The sequence below is a fragment of the Panthera onca genome, chromosome D3, assembly GCF_046562875.1.
Source record: "Panthera onca isolate mPanOnc1 chromosome D3, mPanOnc1 haplotype 2, whole genome shotgun sequence".
Taxonomy (NCBI): Eukaryota; Metazoa; Chordata; class Mammalia; order Carnivora; family Felidae; genus Panthera; species Panthera onca.
The window spans coordinates 70262810-70283294 of NC_138350.1; the positions used below are offsets into that span (position 1 = coordinate 70262810).

The 20485-nt window shown below is 38.6% G+C and overlaps 1 long non-coding RNA gene across 3 annotated transcripts in view; it reads right to left on the reverse strand.

Moving 5' to 3' along the window:
* The window catches only part of LOC144613945 (uncharacterized), a 108696-nt gene that overhangs the window by 37885 nt on the left and 50326 nt on the right, over nt 1-20485 (reverse strand). For all 3 annotated transcript variants that reach the window (XR_013551449.2, XR_013551447.2, XR_013551448.2), the window contains exon 2: nt 17880-18113. This is a non-coding gene — a long non-coding RNA (uncharacterized LOC144613945). The remainder of the gene's footprint in view (nt 1-17879; nt 18114-20485) is intronic.

The following is a 20485-nucleotide window of genomic DNA, read 5'->3' on the forward strand; positions in this document are numbered from 1 at the left end:
GTCACAGTTATGTTGGTGGTCATGACAAGGGCAGTAGTAGCATCTGGAAAGTATGTGTGAGAGATCTCACCTAGCAGAATAACTTAGCTCCAATAAAATCTCTAGAGAAAATTTACTTAAAAATAGCACTAGAGTGATTCAGCATTTACTAGGTAGAAATACCTCTTCTCTTTGGAGTTTGGAGCTACAGTTATGAGGCCACACTTCTTTCCAGGCCAGTTAGAGTGGGGAAAAAAATGCTTCTGTCCATAATAAATCAATAGCTTGAGAAATTCTTGCATTTTTGTCAGCCGTCTGTATCTTGAAAACTTTTGTACCTTATAGGAGACTCTAAAACTCTATTGCATTATGTTCCCTAATGTTAGCTATACATCTACAGCACATATATGTATTTATATGTACATGTCTATACACCTATATTCATTTATATATTCCCATTTAGGCATAAGACTTAAACCTAGATTCTGAATCTTTGGTCTTGGGTGCTATTGAATTTGTATTCTAACTTGCCTGCAAATCATGGTACAGTATTTAGTACAGTGTTTGTATCTTCTAGAAGGCATTGTTGGTGTTTTGTGCCTATATGACAGGTGCATAGAATTCTAAAGAGAACCAGGCTCTAGTGTGCCCCTATTCTGGAAATCTAACAATACAGTGCCATTGTCTGTTTTGGGATTGGAAGGGAATTTAGGGAGCATTGTGGTTTATAGTTGAAAGTTCCTGGCTTGAATCATGGGGCTACTGTTCACTAGTTGTGTAACCTTGATTACGAAATGCAGCACCTTGGCTCAGCCTCTTCATCAGTATGATGGGGTTTATGATTCAACCTCATTAAGGTTGTTGAGAAGACTAAATGAGTGTAGATATTGGCTAGCATGGTATATCTGGCGTGTAACAAATATTATAAAAATCCTAAACTGGAAAGAATATTAGGAGTTGATAATGTAGATCCAGCTTCTCATTCTTCAGATTAAGTCTGAGGCCCAGAGGGATGAAATAACTTACCAAGAGTTTTTACCGAATGAGTGACAGAGTTGGGACTGGACTCTAACTATATTCCCCTGAAAATACTAAGGAAACGAACTCAGTGTCCTCTTGTTACAGAGCAGGTGAATCATGCAACAGTGCAAAATGGAAGCTATTTCCCTTTATGTTTCCAAAGCTGGAAGAAAATTCTATAGTATTAGCATAGCTTCCCAAATCAGACCTCCTCTTCTGAATTTTGGAGTCCATATTTACTACTTGATATCTGAGCTATTTCTTGAATTTCCAGTTAGGAATTTTAGAAAGCCAGAGCTGGCTTACAAAACAAACAACCCCCCCACCCCACATTTATTGAGGTATAATTTATAGTCCACAAAACTTGTGTCTTTTAAGTATGAAATTCAATGATTTTTAGTAAATATATTAAGTTCTATCACCACAATCCAGTTTTAGAACATTTTGATTAACTCATGAACATCCCTTGTACCTGTTTACAGTTTGCACTTCTCTTCCTAAGCCTTGGGAAACCATTAATCTACTTTCTGTCTCAATAGTTTGCTTTTCTGGACATTTTGTATAAATGAATTTATAGAATATGTGGCCTTCTGTGTCTGGCTGCTTTGATTTAGCATCATGTTCTCCATGTCCTCCATGTGGTAGCATGCACTGTGTTTTCTTTTTATTGCTGAATCTATTTTGACTTTCAGTATAGGTTCTATTGATGTAACAGGGAAGTGAGAGGGGGGCAAGGAACGGTTTCACTCTCTAAGTTTGTCATCTGATGTGCCCGATTCTACAGAGTTGCCCAAAGAGCAGCTTCCCACAGGGAATTCACCAAGGTTGAGTCCTCTGGCCCTCTTCCCAGGCTGCAGGGAGGAAATGTTTACATCCTTATTTCTGATGATTATGCCACTAAATGGTTGGAAAATTGCCCAAGTAGGAGGCAGCAACTCAGATTCCAGCAGGTTAATAACAGCCTTGAAGTATACGTTAGTGAGGGGACAGGGATGCACCTGCCACTGAACTTGGGGGTTTGGGGAAAGGCGTGAATCTTCATGGGGAGGCCACAGGATGGGTTGTGGAAGTGCCACAGCTGGGGGTGACCCTGGCAGGGGGCAGGTGTGTTTTCCAGCTTCTTTAGTTGTGAGAACAAAGTAGTAGTCAGTAGTGGCTCAGTACACAGGTTTGAACCTCAGAGTTGGGTTGACCATGTGACTTCGGACAGGTGGTGAGGCCTCTTGGAGGCTTTGTTTGCTTGTGTGTAGTGGGTATATGGTACAGACTCCAGAGCTGAGCAAATTAAGATGATGCAGACAGAATGCTTAGGATTCTAGCAGCTAGAAAATTTTCAGCAGATAGTAGCTCTTAAGTTTTAACTCCTTGACACTAGAGAGTCAAATATAATGTTCTGTTGACTCCCTAAGTATCTTTAAAATTAACTGGGATTAATACAATCCTACATTTCTAAAATAATAGTGAATTTGAGGGATTAACAGAAATCATTTTATCTTAGAACTAATGAGCTAGTTTGCTTTCTTTCTTCTTTCATTTCCCTCCTCTTCCCCTACCTTCTTCATAATATAACTGAAATCATAATAGAAGTGCAATTCACACAGCTCATATTTATGGTGTCCATGTTAAAGTGTTTTTTTTAAACTTTACTACATTTGTTCTCAATTAAGTTCTAGGGAAAGCTATCATTATTATCCCCATTTTAATATTGGAGGTAATGTGATCTGTCCCAAGCCAAACTTTTCATAAATGGTGGATCCCATTGTTAGATATTGAGAGTGAGATACCATATTAGTCTTCTTGGGATACTGTAACAAATTACTATTAGGTAGGTGGCTTAAAACAACAAATAATTTGTTTTTCACATTTCTTGGAGGCTAGCATTCTGACATTAGGGTGTTGGCAGAGTTGATTCCTCCTAGAGGTTGAGGGAGAATCTGTTCCATGTCTTCATTCTAGCTTTTCTTAGTTGCTGGCAATCTTTGGTGTTCCTTGGCTTGTGGATATATCACTTCAGTCTCTGTCTTCACATGGTGTTTGTCTCTGTGGGTGTGTCTTCTGTGTTTCTGTGTCTGAATTTCCCACTCCTTCCTCTTGCAGAAATACCAGTCATTAGATTTAGGGTCTACTATGATCCAGCATGGCCTCATTGTAACTAATTGTATCTGCAGAGACTTTATTTCCAAATAAGAACACTTTTGAGGTTCCAGGTGGATATGAATTTGAGGGAGGGCACTGATCAATCTTATAGGTTTGGAAACAGTCCTCAGTAGAACATGAGACACAGGCATTTAAATAAATATTAGTGCAAAGTTTAATCAGTATGTTAGAGAATGAGGATGGCAAGGAGGGGATTCTGGACAGAGACCACAGCTGGAGCTAAGGGCTGCTGTGTCCTAAACAGTTCTTGTTGAGTTGTTGAATTGCAAAGTGAATACCAGATGAGTTTTGAGAAATGGAGGTCCTTACATATTTACCAAAGGAGTAGAGGATAGTAGAGCCACTGAGTATTTCAGAGGTTGTCAATGACTTGGCTTATAAATCACGGAGAGGTCACCTTCTTTGATTTTGTTCATTTATTCGTAAACTGGGTGGAGTCAGGAAGAAAGGAGATTAAGTGAGCTCAACTGGTATACCCAGAGGAGAGGTGAGGGAAGAATAGATAGGGAGGGTTGGAAAGGACAGGTTGCCACATGAAGATGCTGGGGTTTGTACTTAGCCTTCTTGAAGAAGAACATGATTTGATCTTTTAAAATTGAACTCTTAAAACAGAGATTGGTAGCAGCTGTCTGTTGGAATGGAAAGCATATGATGCAAACCCAAACAAGAATCTTATATAAAGGTAAAACTCTACCAAAATATCACCTTAAGAAGGATGTTTGAAACTAATAGGCCAAGAATAACTGCAGCATTTTATAGGTTGTGTGGCAGTAAAACCTTAATGAGTGAAGAGCCTGAGTTCATGGATGGGGGGAATCGCAAGTCCGATTCCTACTCCATTATTGGACCAGAAACTGAGGGAGTAAGCTGGATACAGGCAGCCTTTATGGAGGAATGTAGTGCCAAGCCAAAAATTTAAGCCTGGAAGAAGAGCACAAATAATTCAATGGATCCCAAGTAATCTGAGAGAGCAGGGACTGTGTCTGCCATGGTCGTTGCTGTGTCCCTCGTGCCAGAGAGTATCAGAATTTAGCAACTTCTGAGAAGGTTTTAAGCATAAGGGAAAAAGGACAATTCAGAGATTCTTGCACAGCCTGGGGCAGGAAAGGGCAGAGATGGTTAGTGTGCCGATGGACCTCTACCACTGGTGGGTTTAAAGATGTTGTTCATCCGGACCTAAATTTCTAATCAGAATGCCCACATCCGCCTGGTGTGTTGTGACTAGGTGCTGGTCTAGCTTACCCTTGCTGGCGGTGGCTGGCCGTGGCACAATTGCATAATTGCTCCATTTGCCTTGTTCTTAGCATGTAGTCCTGTCTGTACTCAACACTCTCAGATGCCAACCCTGCTACTCTTTTTTCTGACTGCATGTTACCTTTGGATTAGAGTCACAGTTTCTTTTCTCACTGGAGGTTTGTCTACCTCTATTCTGATCCAGCCATGCATACCTAGAGCCTTGAACCCACTCACAAGGGGTCCAACACCTGAGCAGTGTCTTTACCTGGGTATCGCTGAACTCGGGAGTGTGACTTAGATAAGGATTGGAGAACAGTGGGAAACCAAACTAGGTCCATGTAGCAGAGAACTAGACAAAGGAGCCAGTTCTTGAAGGAAAAGAAGAGGAAGCTACCGAGTTTTGGAGACATTTGAACACAGTCTTGATTAGTGGCAGTTTCTGTTCACTATCTCCTTCATGTTGAAATAGTGAGAGATCAACAATCCCCAAAGTATAACCCTCGAAAGCACCGTAGGCCCTGAGTTTTATGAAAAATAGGACCACTTCATTGCATTTCATTAACACATTCATTGAATTATCTTTTCTTCAGTCTCTGCCACATGCAATGTGCTGGGCTTCACATAGGCAAATATAGAGAGGACCTGGAGTTGCTGTTCCTTCTGCCCCACAGAATTTAATAGGTTGTGGGACTCATGAGCTCATTACACTTAAACAAAATACAAGGCCAAAAAAAAAAAAAAAATGGAAAGAGTGACAGAGACCATACCAAGTAGAGGGTTCCAAAGTTGAATTTGAAACCCAATTGCATTATGCCTTCCCTAGCCAGTTGACCTAAAGTGCAGATGGGGCAGGGAAGCAGTTTCTATTGTCTAGAATTCTAGATCAAACCTGCCTTTGGCCTGGCCTGGTTGTGTAGTTGGCAGTGCAATTGCCTGCCTGCACCTCCAGACAACTGCTCTTCAAACTTACCCAAGTGATTGGCAGAATCCTGCAGTTGGCTATTCTGTAATTAACCCTGCTGACAGCTCCCTAGGTCGTTCTCTGGGCAGGTGGCTTCCTCAACAGCAGCTCAACAGGATATCCTCTGCTCCACTCCCTTTGAGTGCAGGAGGTTCTATTTATAAGCTGATCTGTCCCTGAGGGAGATTTCTTCCATCCAAAAGCAAGGAGGGATAAGGGCCTTGTGCACATTTTTAATCACTGAAACCACAAAATGAGAGGGACATGGACTCATTAACTTGCCTAATTTGTCCCCTGGGGTCCATCCAGAGTGTTATCTTTGGTATAGTTGTCCATTCTTTGCTTGCTGAGCCCCAAGAGTTTAAACTCCAGAGCTCTATCTCCAATGTTTCTTCCTGCCTGTTTACTTTCCCCTTTGGCCCTCTTGGCATTTAATTCATTTCTATAGCACATGGTGAGTATCTCTTATTTGCTGAGCACTTTGGAAGGTGAACTAAGACACAGTGCTTGGTCTCAGATTGTTCACATTATTTGGCCTGAAGCAGACCTTTCTTTCTCTTTCCTTCTGGCACTCTTGGCAGATATTTGGAAGAGCAGGAAAAATTGCTTCCAGTAACCACCTCCACTCCCCAAACTCTGTAGATTTTTATTATAGTATTTGTATATGCATATTTTTAATAAACTATAAATATGTAAGAAAATCTAGCATTGGAGTCAGAAATTTCATGTCAAGTTATAGATTAGGTATGTTATCTCTGTAACCTTGACCTCTTTGATTCTCATTTCCCTTAAGTATAAAATGATAGGGCTGGTCTGAGGATTAAACTAAAATAGCACAAGGCAGCAGCAAGACAGGTCCTCAGGAGATGCCTGTTCCCCATTATTTCCTCTCTGTCCTCCTAGAGAGAGGGATGACATTTTGTCCATTTTTTTTTTTTTTTTTTTTTTTTTTTTTGCCTTTCACTAACTGAGCTTTACACATGAAAGGTGCAGAGTAAAAAAGTTCTTGTTGATGAAAACAAATGAGTAAATCGAATGAATGAATGGCAGTCTATCACCTCTTTTCAGAGGCAAGGCAAAAGGGAGAGTGAGTATAGTGGGATTTGGGAAGATGGGCAGAAGGCAGATATAAAAGAAGGCTTTTCAATGTGGAGTCTTGAAGGACATCAGTTCACCTAAGCTTGAGAGGTAATGAACCCAGGAGAAAGATGTATGGAGTGGTGAGTTAGTGCTGTCTGTCTGGCTACAGGAGGACCATTTTTTAAGAGCCTTTTGGGACAAGATCTGTTGAATAGTGAAGCAGGCAGTTTGTGTGACCTTGGGCCATTGTCTAGGGGCTCAGCTCTTTTTGGATACTCAGTAGATGCCTAGTCTTTTCTACTTGTAAGCCTCACTGTTCCTTTTTCACACTGATCCCTTCTTGCAGTCCAGTCCAAAGGAACACCTACCCAGGGCCCTGCACTTGAGAGCTCCACATGTAACCACAACATTTTTGTTTTAAAGGTCCTTTATTTCCTCTGTCATTCAAGATCCTGCATGACCTGTAATTTTAAACATCTATTCTTTAATGATCACTGTTTAGGTCCCAGGGGGAAAGTTCCTTCACCTCCTCATATCCTATCTTCAGAACAAGGTGACTACAAAGGAGTATTGAAGGCTTATCGGCCGTGATGTGGTTGGTGTCCTAGATTCTGTTTTGGCATGCAGGAAGGATTTGAGCAGTGGTGCTTAGGTAAGAGGAAAGACAGATTAATTTGTCAAATCTTTCCTCTCAGCATGAATGCAATAAATTCTTGCATAATGAACCGTCATTTCCCAGGAGTGCCACGTGTCCATTTTCTTCTCTTCATGTTCTTCTAATCTGTAGATCTAGATGTACTCCAGGATTACACAATATCCTTTGCAGTTACACATGAAAAAGGAACACTTTGCAATATTGAATCATTTATATTTTGAAGTTATTTTAAAGTAGACTTAGATATGCGCATGAAGCATGATACTGATTCTTTAATCCATGGGTTTAGGTACAGCTTTACGGGATAGTGAAAATTGTGACAGGTCACAATGAGTTTTAAAAATCTAGTATTTTTGCCATGTTTTTATCCCTGTGAGCCATACAGTATTTAAACATGGTAGGTATGATTCAGCATTTCTGAATCTAACTATTGCTTTAAAATTGGTAATTCTAGTTACCAAGTGCCAGAGCAGAGTTAGTACTTGTGTGACCCTGAGAGTAAATGCCTCCTTATATTTTGCATTCTGGGCGCTTTATTTGCCTCACCCCAGTCCAACCCTGCCTTAAAGGACTAGCTACTAAATAGTTCCTTTTTTGTGGGCCATACAGTCTCATCACAACTATTCAACTCTGCCACTGTAGCACAAAAGCACCCATAGACAATATATAAATGAATAGTCTTGGCTGTGTTCAACAAAATTTTATTTACAGAAGCAGGCAACTGACTTGACCCATGGGTCACAGGCTTCACTTACTTTTCATGTCATCCAGAGTCACTATGGTTTCTTCCTCAAATATTTTTCTAAAACCCATGTAGATGGACCTGTGATCTGCTTGAACATGGTTGTGCCAGAGGAAAGGAAAGGGCTTTTTATTGGACTTAGCAATTAAGTGCTCAGAGCAAGAAGGGACATATTATTTCAGCTCACAATTTATTGGCTAGAATTAGTCCTAGATCCTTATCCTCAGAGGTCATCACTGTGATAAGGGTTCAAATTGGGTGTACGGAGGAGAAAGAGGTAAAATCTAATTAATGAGTTTAGGGAAGGATTTATACAGGGATTTATACAAGTTACATTTGTTCAGGGCTTCCAAGCATAGATGTGTTTCCAAAATCTACTTTGAAATTATTATAAACATTAGGATTTATTTGGTATATATGTTTCAATTAGAGTTAGTATGGGATACATACCATACCAACTCTAATATGTACGTATTTATATACATGTGTATATATTCCCATGTTTTTATTTACAAATTATATGTCTAAATCTTATGTAGTTTACTTTTTTTTTTTTTTTTTTTTGCAGATAGCATATGGTTGGGTGCTACATTTTTATTCATTGTGAAATTCTGTTTTAACTCTGTTTCAACATTTAAACTTACCGACATGGATGATAGATAATCTTGCCAGTTGTTTATTCCATCTGCTTTTTTTTTGTTTGTTTTTCTGCAGGCTTTTGGATTTTTAAAAATAATTCTTTAATTTTCAATATTAGCCTATCTATGCCTGTTTCAAAATTTTTTGTGGTTTCTCTCAGGTGGATAGTATATGTCTTTAATAACAACCTATTTTCAAATATTACACCATTTTACAAGTAGTACAATAACCTTAAATTATTGTACTTCTAATTGCCCACTTAAGTTTTGCTATTCCTGTCATATACATCATTTTTATATATTCTATGTACCCAAAGTCCAATGTGACTGTTTTTTTCCAGAGTTAATTATCTTTTACAGTGATTAAAAATAAGAAAAATGGGTCTTTTATATTAAGTTGCCTTTGAAATACTTACAATAATTATTTTTTTTAATAGATCCCTGTTTCTGTAATACAGGTCTACTGGTATTGAATTCCCTAAAATTTTGTTTGTCTAAAAGGAGTTCATTCGTATTTGGAAGATAGTTTCCTTTAGTTTGGTACTATTTCAGCACCCTGAGAAAGTTGCTGTATTGTCTTATAGCTTGCATAGATTTTGACAAAAAGTCTGGGGTATTTCTTTTTCTGCTTCAAACACTTCTGACTGCCTTTAAAAATTTATTTTTATTTTTGGTTTTTCGTAGTTTGAATATGAAACTTTTTAAAGTTTTTTTGATATTCTGGGTTTTGGTTCTCTGTGATTCTAAAAAATGTTTAGCTATGATTCCTTCAAATATTTTTTTAAAATTTTCTTTCCCATCTCTTAGAATTCCAAACACACATCTGGTATTGCCCCTCACTATATTCTGTTTTACCCCCACACTGTGTTTTCTCTTTCTTTTTTGGTTTTTAGTTTAGTATCTATTGACCTTCAAGTTCACTGACCATTTTCTTGGCTGTTTTGAGTCCACTGATGAGTCTGTGGAAGACATTCTTAATATTTGTTATCATGGCTTATTATGCCTATCATTTTTGTCTTACTCTTTATTATAGTTTGTTAAAATTTTTCCATTTATTCATGCATGTTATTTACCTTTTCCACTAACATATTCATGATATTTAATTAATCTTTTAAATTTTATTTCTGGTAGTTCCAACATATGGATCATATGTGATTCTGCTTTAAAATTTTTTTGTTTATTTATTTTTGAGAGAGAGAGCATGAGTGGGGGTCGGGGAGGGGCAGATAGGGAGGCCCAAAATCCAAAGCAGGCTCCAGGCTCTGGGTTGTCAGCACAGAGCCTGACACGGGGCTTGAACTCATGAACTGTGAGATCAAGACCTGAGCCAAAGTTGGACACTTAAACAACTGAGCTACCCAGGTACCCCTGTGATTCTGATTTTTTGAAAAAATTTCTGTAGATAATGGCCTGGTTGTAGTTGTTTTTCATACGTCTTGTTATTTTTGAGTGACTGTGAGATATTTTATTTGTAATGGTAGTGACTGAGGTAAGAATATGTATGCTTTATACTGGGCACATCACTTAATTTCCTAGGCTGCCATTGTGGGGTGTTGACTAAATTTAGTCAGTAGTTGAGCTGGATTTGGGTTTTCTAGTTCATATGCTCGCCTTCAGTGTGCCATTGACTTCAGATTTCTCAGTCCTTTGTATGTAGGATGGAGTCTAGTTTGCTGGAGGCTTTTCTTCAGTGTTCCTGATTGACACTCCAGTTTTGGCCTCCCCTGTACTCTCTTTCCTCATAAACAGTCTCTTGCTCTATGCTCCTGATTTCCCTGTGGTAGTAGACTTGTTAGCCTGGTGGTTAGGGCCAGAGGTCTTCTTGGTTATCCAGGTCCACCCTTAGCCTCAATCATGCCCAGTGTGTCTGGGTCTCAGGAGTAGGCCTTTTTCATGATCCTGTCTTTCCCCAAGAAGTAGAAGACCAATGGTCTGAACCCAGGATGATTTATTATCTGCTTTCCATTCTTTCTTCTATACTTGCAGCTGTAAGCCTTCTTCAGCTGTACCCCGGGGCCACAGTATGATACCCTTACCCCAGGAGCTTAAAGCTTTTGTTTCTGAAGGGAAAAGAGTGCAAGCAAGGCTTTTGTGACCTTCTCATACCTGTGCTGGTTTCCTCCCTAAGGATTACACTGCTAAGATTTTCTGATTTACAGTCTTGCCTCCATTTTTTTTTAATGAGCCCCCAGTAGAGGTCTGTGGAGATAAGCCCGAGAATGAGTGACAACCCACTTAGTGTTTGTAGCTATCCCAAACCAGGGTTTCCATGCCTTCATGCTCTCCACATTCCTATAACAATTCACTAAAAAAATTAATCAAATTCTTTATCCACTTGTATGCTGGCCTCCTCTTCCTCTTATGCTTTGCCCCAGACTAGTGTCTGACTTTACTAACTGCTTGCCCTGAAATATAAGCTCTCTGGGTTCAAGAAAATTTATAATCTTTCTAGATTAGATGGTAGTTTATTATAGTGGGAATAATGTTCTTCCTGACTTTCTATATCCTGGTCTGAAGTCTGTTTGGAATGACATCTATTCCCTGGGGATTGTATTCTGTTTCACACACTTTGGACAATATTGATGGAGAATAAGATCATTTTCTATGGCTTCACTACCATATCTAGTTTATAACAAGAAACTCAGACATAATTATGCTGTGAACTTCTGTAAAATTACTTTGTCAGATTATTTCTAAGCACATTTGAATACAAAAGCCTTTTTCTTAGATGTTTGAAGACTTAGGTCATGATCCTGTTTGTGCCACTTTCTAGCTTAGTGATCTTTGAACAAGTTACTGGACCTTCCCCCCCCCCCCCCAACTTCCTGTCTGTAAAATAAGGATGTTGAACTAGTGATTTTTGTGGTCCACAATCTACTCTGAGATCAATGATGCTGTATTAATCTGTTAGCTGCATAATTGTGGTACAGGTATTATTCTCATTTAACAAACAATTCAAGAAGGAACAATGTTCTTCAGTAATGAATTCTAAGTACAAGCAGAGTACTGAGTTGTATAGTTTGAACTTGTTCTTGAAAGAGAATGAGGTGAGGCCAAAACAGGGAAGAGGTGGTATATTTTCAGCATATAGAATTATAATCCAAAGTTTCATTGTTTCAGTCTCTTGCACAAGTTCTAATTCAACCATTGTTAAATATGTCACATGCCACTGAGTGTGTAATTCAAATTATTGTAGTCATTTTGTACATGTGTGTGTTGATGGAGGGAGAGGTAGGGAAAGAGGGGTAGAATCACAGAGCTATTAAAGAGTTGTGGATTAGGTACATGTGGGCCTCTAGAGAGTTGGAATAAGATGTGAGGTCTCTGAAATTTAACAGCAGTGTTCTTTTATTGGTAGTGCTCCCTATGTGCAAGTTGCTTTACCCACTACTAAGTTGTCTTAAAGAATCCTAGCCCTCGGGCTCAAGCACCTCTTAAAGGTTAGAGTACATGTTCTCTAAAGCCATCTTTAAAAGAATGCTTATTAATTTTAGAGAGAGGCAGAGAGAGAAAGAGAGAATCCCACTGACAGTGTAGAGCCCAATGCTGGGTTCAAACTCACGAACCATGAGATCATGATCTGAGCTGGAATCAAGAGTTGGATGCTTAACTGACTGAGCCACCCAGGCACCTATCTAAAAGCCATCTTTATTGTAGGGTGGAAATCTAACACAAAAACCAATCTACTTGTTTGGGATCATATTTCATAGAATATAGAGCTTAAAATATAGTTCTTTTATCTAATGGCTATGAGTAAGAGATCATCTCACTAGCTACATAAAAATGTGTGTGAGTATGTGTACCTCTCAATCTGTCCAAATCCATCCATCCTTCAAGATAAAATTCAATATTTATTCAGTAAAGCTTTCTTGACCAATTTTAGTTCCATTTTTGAGCTCCTATAATGCTTATATGTTACCCAAGTGGTGTAATTTGGTAAATTAGCATAAAGTAATAAGAAATTTTTCATATTTCTACCATTTACAGCCACAGAAAATGAGTGTTAGTAACATAAGGAGCACTCGGTAAGCACATTTTTAAAGCTTACTTTTATTGAGTTTTTTTTAACATTCTGAAAAACAATATCTTTGTTACATTTTTAAATATTTCTTGACCAATGACTCTATTCTTAGTCTTTTTCTAGACATTGGGAAAGTAAATGAAATACGCTAGTCCAATGTCTCTAAGGAGCTCAAGACGTAAATAAAAACATTCAAATGATGATATATACTATGAAGAAAATAAAGGAGGGTGAGAGGTCTAGACATGACTGGAGAGAGATGTCTTATTTTATACAAGGAAGTCTCTGAATAAGTGACATTTGAACAGGAAGCTGATGAAAATAAAAGAGCAAACCATGAAGATCTCTGGAAGATAGTTCCCGTGGTAATATTGTACAATTGTGCATGTAATATATGATAAAATAATGTATTGAATTCATGAATATTAATGGATTAGAAAAGGTTGAGGTTATTGTGCTATCTCTGTTTGCTCTTGATTAGGGATATGAGATAATTTGTGGTGATGAAACTCATTGTCCTGGCTTCAGAAACCAGAGACAATAGACATGGAGAATTCGTTTCTTACTGATTTATTAATACCACTCTCAGTGAAGCAAGTCGCTTCTTTCAGAAGGTGGGGTTGAGAGGTAAAAGCTAGCTTTTGCCACATTGAATTCAAATGGAAAAAGTAGTAGAGAGAAAATGGCACAGACGCAGAGAGTGAGTGAGGTGGGTAGTGTCATAGTGGAAAGTAAAGTAAGCAGAAGACTTGCTTTAAAGCCCCCCAAACCAGAAAACAGATTGAAACACAGACAGTGGGCTCAAAGGTATGACAGCCAATTTACTGGGAGAACAAGGATTCAAGGTTGTGAGGGTTCTAGGTTAATGCAGTTGAAAAGAACTGATCAGGATGGGGACAATAAAATCAAAGGCAAAGCCAGACCTCGCTCTCCATGACCCAAGGACTGTCAGTTACTGGGCCAGTTCCCTGAATGAGGAGAGATTTTGCCTAGCTTAATTGCAGATACAGCAATACAACCACATTTAGCTATGAATGTTTTATGTTCATATTGCCATTTCTTTAAGGAAATAGTAGCTTCACAGTTAAGAGCACTGTATCTGGAGTCAGACTGTGTGGGTTAAAAGCCTGGCTTTGCTCCATCTAGTTATGTGGCCATAGCAAATTACTCTATCTCTGTGCCTCAGTTTCCCCATCTGTAAAATAGGAGATGTGTGCTATTATGATCCTAAGGTTATAATGATGTTTAATTAAAATAACTATACTTTTGTGGGTCCAATTCTAGAGTCTATCCTATTCCATTGGTCTGTGTGTCTGTGTCACTCCTCATCAGGGAAATACAAGTCAAAACCACACTGAGATACCACCTCACGCCAGTCAGAGTGGCTAAAATGAACAAATCAGGAGACTATAGATCCTGGAGAGAAGAGAATGTGGAGAAACAGGAACCCTCTTGCACTGTCGGTGGGAATGCAAACTGGTACAGCTGTTCTGGAAAACGGTGTGGAGGTTCCTCAAAAAATTAAAAATAGATCTACCCTATGACCCAGCAATAGCACTGCTAGGAATTTACCCAAGTGATACAGGAATGCTGATGCCTAGGGGCACTTGTACCCCAATGTTTATAGCAGCACTTTCAACAATAGCCAAATTATGGAAAGAGCCTAAATGTCCATCAACTGATGAATGGATAAAGAAATTGTGGTTTATATACACAATGGAATACTACGTGGCAATGAGAAAGAATGCAATCTGGCCTTTTGTAGCAACGTGGATAGAACTGGAAAGTGTTATGCTAAGTGAAATCAGTCATACAGAGAAAGACAGATACCATATGTTTTCACTCTTATGTGGATCCTGAGAAACTTAACACAAGACCATGGGGGAGGGAAAGGGGAAAAAAAAGTTACAGAGAAGGAAGGAGGCAAACCATTAGAGACTCTTAAAAACTGAGAATAAACTGAGGGTTGATGGGGGGGGGTGGGTGGGAGGGAGGGGAAAGTGGGTGATGGGCATTGAGGAGGGCACCTGTTGGGATGGAGCACTAGGTGTTATATGGAAATCAATTTAACAATAAATTTTGTAAAAAAAAAAAAATATTTTTGAAAAAGAAAAAAATTACAAAGTTAATAAAAAATAAAGCATTTAGATAGTACTGGAATTAGTTATATTAATCTCTTTTGATTATGTTCCAACTTAGTAAGCTTAGCATGATAGTGGTTAACATGACACCTGGGTATGTGTGAACCTTGCTATCTTTGTTCACTACCTTGACTTCTAAGCTGAGAATGACAACTTGCCTAACTTTACCTGTATGTTACTACTGGCCTCACAGGACTGAGGTATAATGTTTTCTTTAAATTAAAAGAGGGATGACTACAACTGCACAACTGTAATTTCACCATTGATTACTAAAGTATGTCAGCAGTCAAAGGCTACCTGAAACTTGGAATGACAAAGGTGTTACTAAAAATAGCTTTATCTGGAGAGGTACTATGTCTATTTTGATTACTGGCAGCTCAGCATCAGGTTCAGTATAGAAGCTCAATAAAAATTTGTTAAAAGAATGAATACATGTGTATTTTTGCCAGAGTACCAAAACTTAGAAACTCAAGAGTCACCTTTAACAAAAGCTATATGTGGCCCCACTGATGTCAAAATGACCTTCAGATCCAGATTTAACATCATAAGACTGAACCCATCACGTTTAGATCAAGAAAAGCTGTAATGCCCAAGTGTGATCGCCTGGCTTTGATGATGAACCTTATTTACCACACTTGAATTGTTTTAATTAAATGGACATTTTTATGAAAGTAAATTGCCCCTCAGATGAATTGGTCTCCTGATGGGTTATTGAAATAAATGTGTTTTGGGCAGTGAAAGACCTCTTCTAAACTAGATCTCAGGTGGAATTCAAACACTGGGAATGAGGGTACACACTTCCCAAAGAGCAGTTGAAAACTGTGAAGGTGAGGACACTCCTTTGGATGTGCGATTTCTAGAATGTTTAAGAGGTTAGTCCTGTTATTGTCACACCTTCCATTGCATCTCTGAGAAGAATAAATGAAAAGGTGTGAATTAAGAGTGAATGAGTGAATCATTGCAAAGCTCAAACTGGTTGTCTTGAGACAGTATTTGTAAATGTTAATGAATTGAACTTTTTTTTTTTTTTTTGGTGGGTTCATTATCCAGTTGGAATTATAGTTTAAAATTCATCCTATGCATTATTTGAGAATGAAGAATTTTACATCCAGTTTGGTTTCCTGTTTCATGATATAAATGATTTATGAATGAAGTCTCTGTGTTCAGTCATATTGGCTCCTGGCAGGTTGGTGGTCTGACCGATTCTCAGGAATTAGATGATCAATTCAGTTTTGTGGATTCTGATGACCAGATTACTTAGACAATAAAGGATCAGGCGAAATAGAAATTATCACTTGGCATCAACTAATAAGACAATTAAAAGTGGAATTGACCTCAAAATGCTTAGTATAGTGCCCAGTATAGGAAAGGATATAAAAGTTATTAACTAGAGCAGTGGTTCTCAAACTTTGAGTGCATCAGACTTACCTGGAGGGAGGGCTTTGTTGAGGCACATTGTTGGGCTCATCCTCAGAGTGTCTGACCCTGTAGGTTTGGGTAGGGATGGGGTATTTTTATTTCTAACAAGTTCCCAGATGCTGCTGTGGGTTCAGAGATACACTAAAAAGTAATGCATTATTGGGGCCACGTCAGATGGTTCTGAGAGTCTATTTTGCAGAATACATGGGGAAGCAGTGGCTGGACCTCAGGGAGGAACCTATGTTGGATTTCAGTACCATTCACTAGTAATGCCAAATAAAACCACAAATTGAGGAGACCTTGCCTGTGTAATTTCTGCTGCTTCACATTTCTTGTGAGGAATATTCAGAGAGATGAAGCAGATTAATTAAGATGCTAACTGTTGCCACAATTTCTGAGCAGATTAACACCATACAAGGTTTCTGTTTAATTAAATGGTGTTTGTTCCTGCTTGCAAAACTGTGTTTGTACAAAGGTGCAGAGTCCAAAAGGACTGAAAAGTTAATTGCTTCAGTTTTCCAAGGCCTTGTCATCTGATCCCAGGACTAGGAGACAGGACAAACCCAATGCATATAAGACTGTACACATATGTAAAAGATGATTATGATTAATATAATTATTATAATATAATAATATATATTATATATATTAGAGCTTTAAATTATTAGCTGCAAATGGAACACAGGTCAGGAATTTTATGATGGAAAGTGATAGGAAATGTTTATCCCAGATATCGATAGTTCTCCAGCCATAGCCAAGTGCTTCCACAAGCACCTGTGATATTTAAAAACAATAGATATTCCATGCTCTCAATCCTGTGGTCTGATTCAGAGTGTATGGAATGGTCCTGGAGATTTGAATCTTTTTGAGCATTTCACCCAGTTATTTGGTTTCATAGCCATATTAGGAAAATACTAATCAAAATATGTACACACAGTCTGAGTCTTGATTTTGGCTCTGGTCCTGATCTCATGATTGAGATTGAGCGCTGTATCAGTCTCCATGCTAGGTATGGAGCCTGCTCAAGATTCTCTCTCTCCTTCTCCCTCTGCCCGTCCCCTGTTCATGTATGCTTTCTCTTCCTAAGTAAATATTAAAAAATATGTGCACACAACACTGTTATGCATTGAAAGGGTGGAAAAGACTTGTAGACTAGTCATCATTGTCTAGCAGTCACAATGTGATAAAAGAAATATTTGCCAGACATATGCAGTGAACAGCAACACTCTGAAACAATGCATTCTTGGTGCCATATTGGGTACTACTGAAGGTCTGTTGTGGGTGATGGTACAATATCTCAGAGGCAGATTCTTGAGCAGTGGGTCAAGAATTCATATCCTAGATATGACAATCAAAACATAGTTGATTGGTGATCTTTAACCTTTTCTGCAGCATGGCATTTCAGGAAAGTTACTAGGCTTAGAGCCTTTTGGGTAGGAATTCTTGTATATTCACAGTGCCTAGGAGAGTGTCTAACTCGTAAGAGTGGGAACTTAATACAACCATAAGAATTAGTAAATGAAGGCAACTTAGTTAGTCGTCAGACATTGCCAGATGACATCAGCTCCTTTAAATGCTTTGCATAGTTCGAATGCTTTAATCAAAACATGGAAGGTATTGTCACTGATATTATCATTTATATTAATTTGATTTTTAGCCAATTCTCTCTGGCCACTACAAATGGCTCACTCATTTGGCTTTATTGTGCTATAAACTAATCTACAGAGAACCTAATACACTGTTACCAGTTTAATATAAAATTCTCTATCCTGTGTGACCAGGCAGTGGGTAATTCCCCACAGATAATGTAGTGAATCAAGTGTCTCTTACCAGCACCTCAGCTGCTGCTGTGGATCCAGAGCCAGGAGATGAGAACACCTCATCATGAAGCCATGCTGTGCTTTCTGGTCACATCTCTCTATTGCTTCTACACCACCAGATCTTTTTAATGAAGTTACAGCTGTAATCTGTACCTTCATTCATGTTGTCTGTGGCTCAGTGTTGGAGGCATCCTCTGAAGTCTGTGGGTGGGAGGCACCCTGAGGGCACAGCACATCTATTACCCTGGAGAAGGTGGAACGGGGAAACAAATGATAATGGCAAAATGCTAATGCCTCAAATGAGCTGAAGATGATGATGTAGCACTTGCAGTTTCCCAGTTCTTCTTATGATGAGGCTGGGCCTATCGTTGGTTTGATATATAAATGTACCTTAGAGAAGTCTTGCAGGGATGTTTGTCTCTCAGTGATAAAGAGAATTCATTAGCATATGGAGCTTTCTCCAGTGACAATTACCTGACGACGCATGTGGACCGCCTTTGCACAGATATTGCAATGTAATTGTGCTTAAGGGGGCATTTCGACAAAGAAGGCAAACCCATTATTTTTATCCATATACAATAGCAAATTAATTGAGCAATTAGTAGTAATAGCTTGGATGTGCATAACAAGGCATCTTGCATCCCAAGGTACTCTACTGACAAAATATGAGCACTGATGCTCCCATAGTGAGAGATGGAGCAACCCTCTTCACTATTCCAGGCAGTAGGAGGAGAATGGCATAACTAGCTGAAAGGGAAGAATTGATTCAGAAACTACACATTCCGTTTGTTGATCACAGAAAGAGGTTGACATCACTAGCTAGACTCCATAGAACTTTAAATATAGCAAATAATAGAACTGAAGTTAATACTAGAGTTGATCCTTGTGCCTATTAATTTAAACATGAATATTCATGGATTTTGAGGGACTGGATAGCAAGGAGAGGAGAATGAGGGTTGAGAGGAGGGTTGGCTGCCATTCTGATATAAAACATCTCTCTCCTCCAAAGGATTTTCAATCAGACATTTTGACTGCAAGTCACTATATGATTGTCAGCAGTGCCATGTTGTGATTGGAATAGTTTTCCAGTCCCCATATTCTGTAGCATGCTCTATATCATGCTTGCTTTCATCCTGCTGATAGCATATAAACATGGAACTATCAATAAATGTAGTTAGCATGCATCCCCATTCTGGACAGATACTCCTAAGTGGTAGTGTTAGAATATATAACTCCTAGCACTCTAGACTTTGTAAGTTTAGAAAAGATAATTTTCAAATGATTGTGTAACATTGTGATATTTTACTGTAGATTGATTCCTGTGAAATACCTGACTTTTGTCAACAGTTGGCTATTTTTTCCCCAAAAACGGGGGGATATGTAAGGATCAACAATAGCACCTACTTCCTAGCATGTAAATAAATTCCTGTGTACTTGTATAGTACCAGAGAGTATGAAGGAAGCACAGCTAGACCTTTGAAGATCCTTACATTAACCTAAGACTTTGTGATAGATGTTATTCTTGGGAAGCCCTAAGAAATAATTACTGACTTCAACCTAAGGCATAAATTGTTTTTGTTTGCATTCTGTGACTTCCTTATTCTGTCCAAATGTTATATAGGCCTGGTTGATGTAACATTTCCTAAACTATCCATTTGGCTTTTATTTGCCTATCCAAAATATAATTTTTCTCCCTGCCTTTAAGAAAAAAACATCTGCTCAATGCATATCATCTTTTTCAGGTTTATTGAAATAATCTTTCCTAAATTATTGAAAGCTCTGGGTTTCAAAACCTTGTATAGACTGGGGCCAATTCATCTTCCTAAAATTTTGTTGCCAGTTTTCCTCAGGACACACACTTCATTCTAATTACACTGCTTAATTACCACCCCCCAGACACCTCCATTTGCATTCTGGTCTCTGTGCTTGTAAGCTCCTATTGCCCCACACTGTTTAGAATATCTACGTCCCCTAATCCAATTATGTTAATATAAATTTCTTGATGCTTTTAAGATTCCACTTAAGTACGTATCCATTGCTCTGCGGGAGATAAAACTCACTTGTCTTAGCAGAGCCTGAGACTAAATAGCCATGGAGCAAAAGGCCCAAAATAGTTCCAGTTTTTAGTGTTCTCATGGTGCTTGGGTAATAAAAAATTGGAGTTCAGAATCCATCATAAATGAGGAACTCTAGGAAACTGTTCATATTATTAATGGATATATGTTTGGAGTAAGGACAATTCAGACATAGGCTGACCTTAGAACATACAGATTGTCCTAAAGTTAGCTCAATCAGATCAGACTAAGATAATCTAAGTACTCCTCTACTACTAGAAGTTGGAAGGAGTCACTTATCTAGAGACAATATAAATGTTCATCCATAAACAGGATTCAGTCAATAATTACCAGGAATAGCAAAACAACTACAGGAGAAGACACAGACAATAGAAACAGATCTACAAGTGACCTGGCAATTACAATTATCAGACATAATCTTTAAAATAACTGTGAATAGGGGTGCCTGGGTGGCACAGTTGCTTGGGTGTAGATTTTGGCTCAGTTCGTGATCTTGTAGTTTGAGTTTGAGTCCCACCTCGGACAGCTCAGAGCCTGGAGA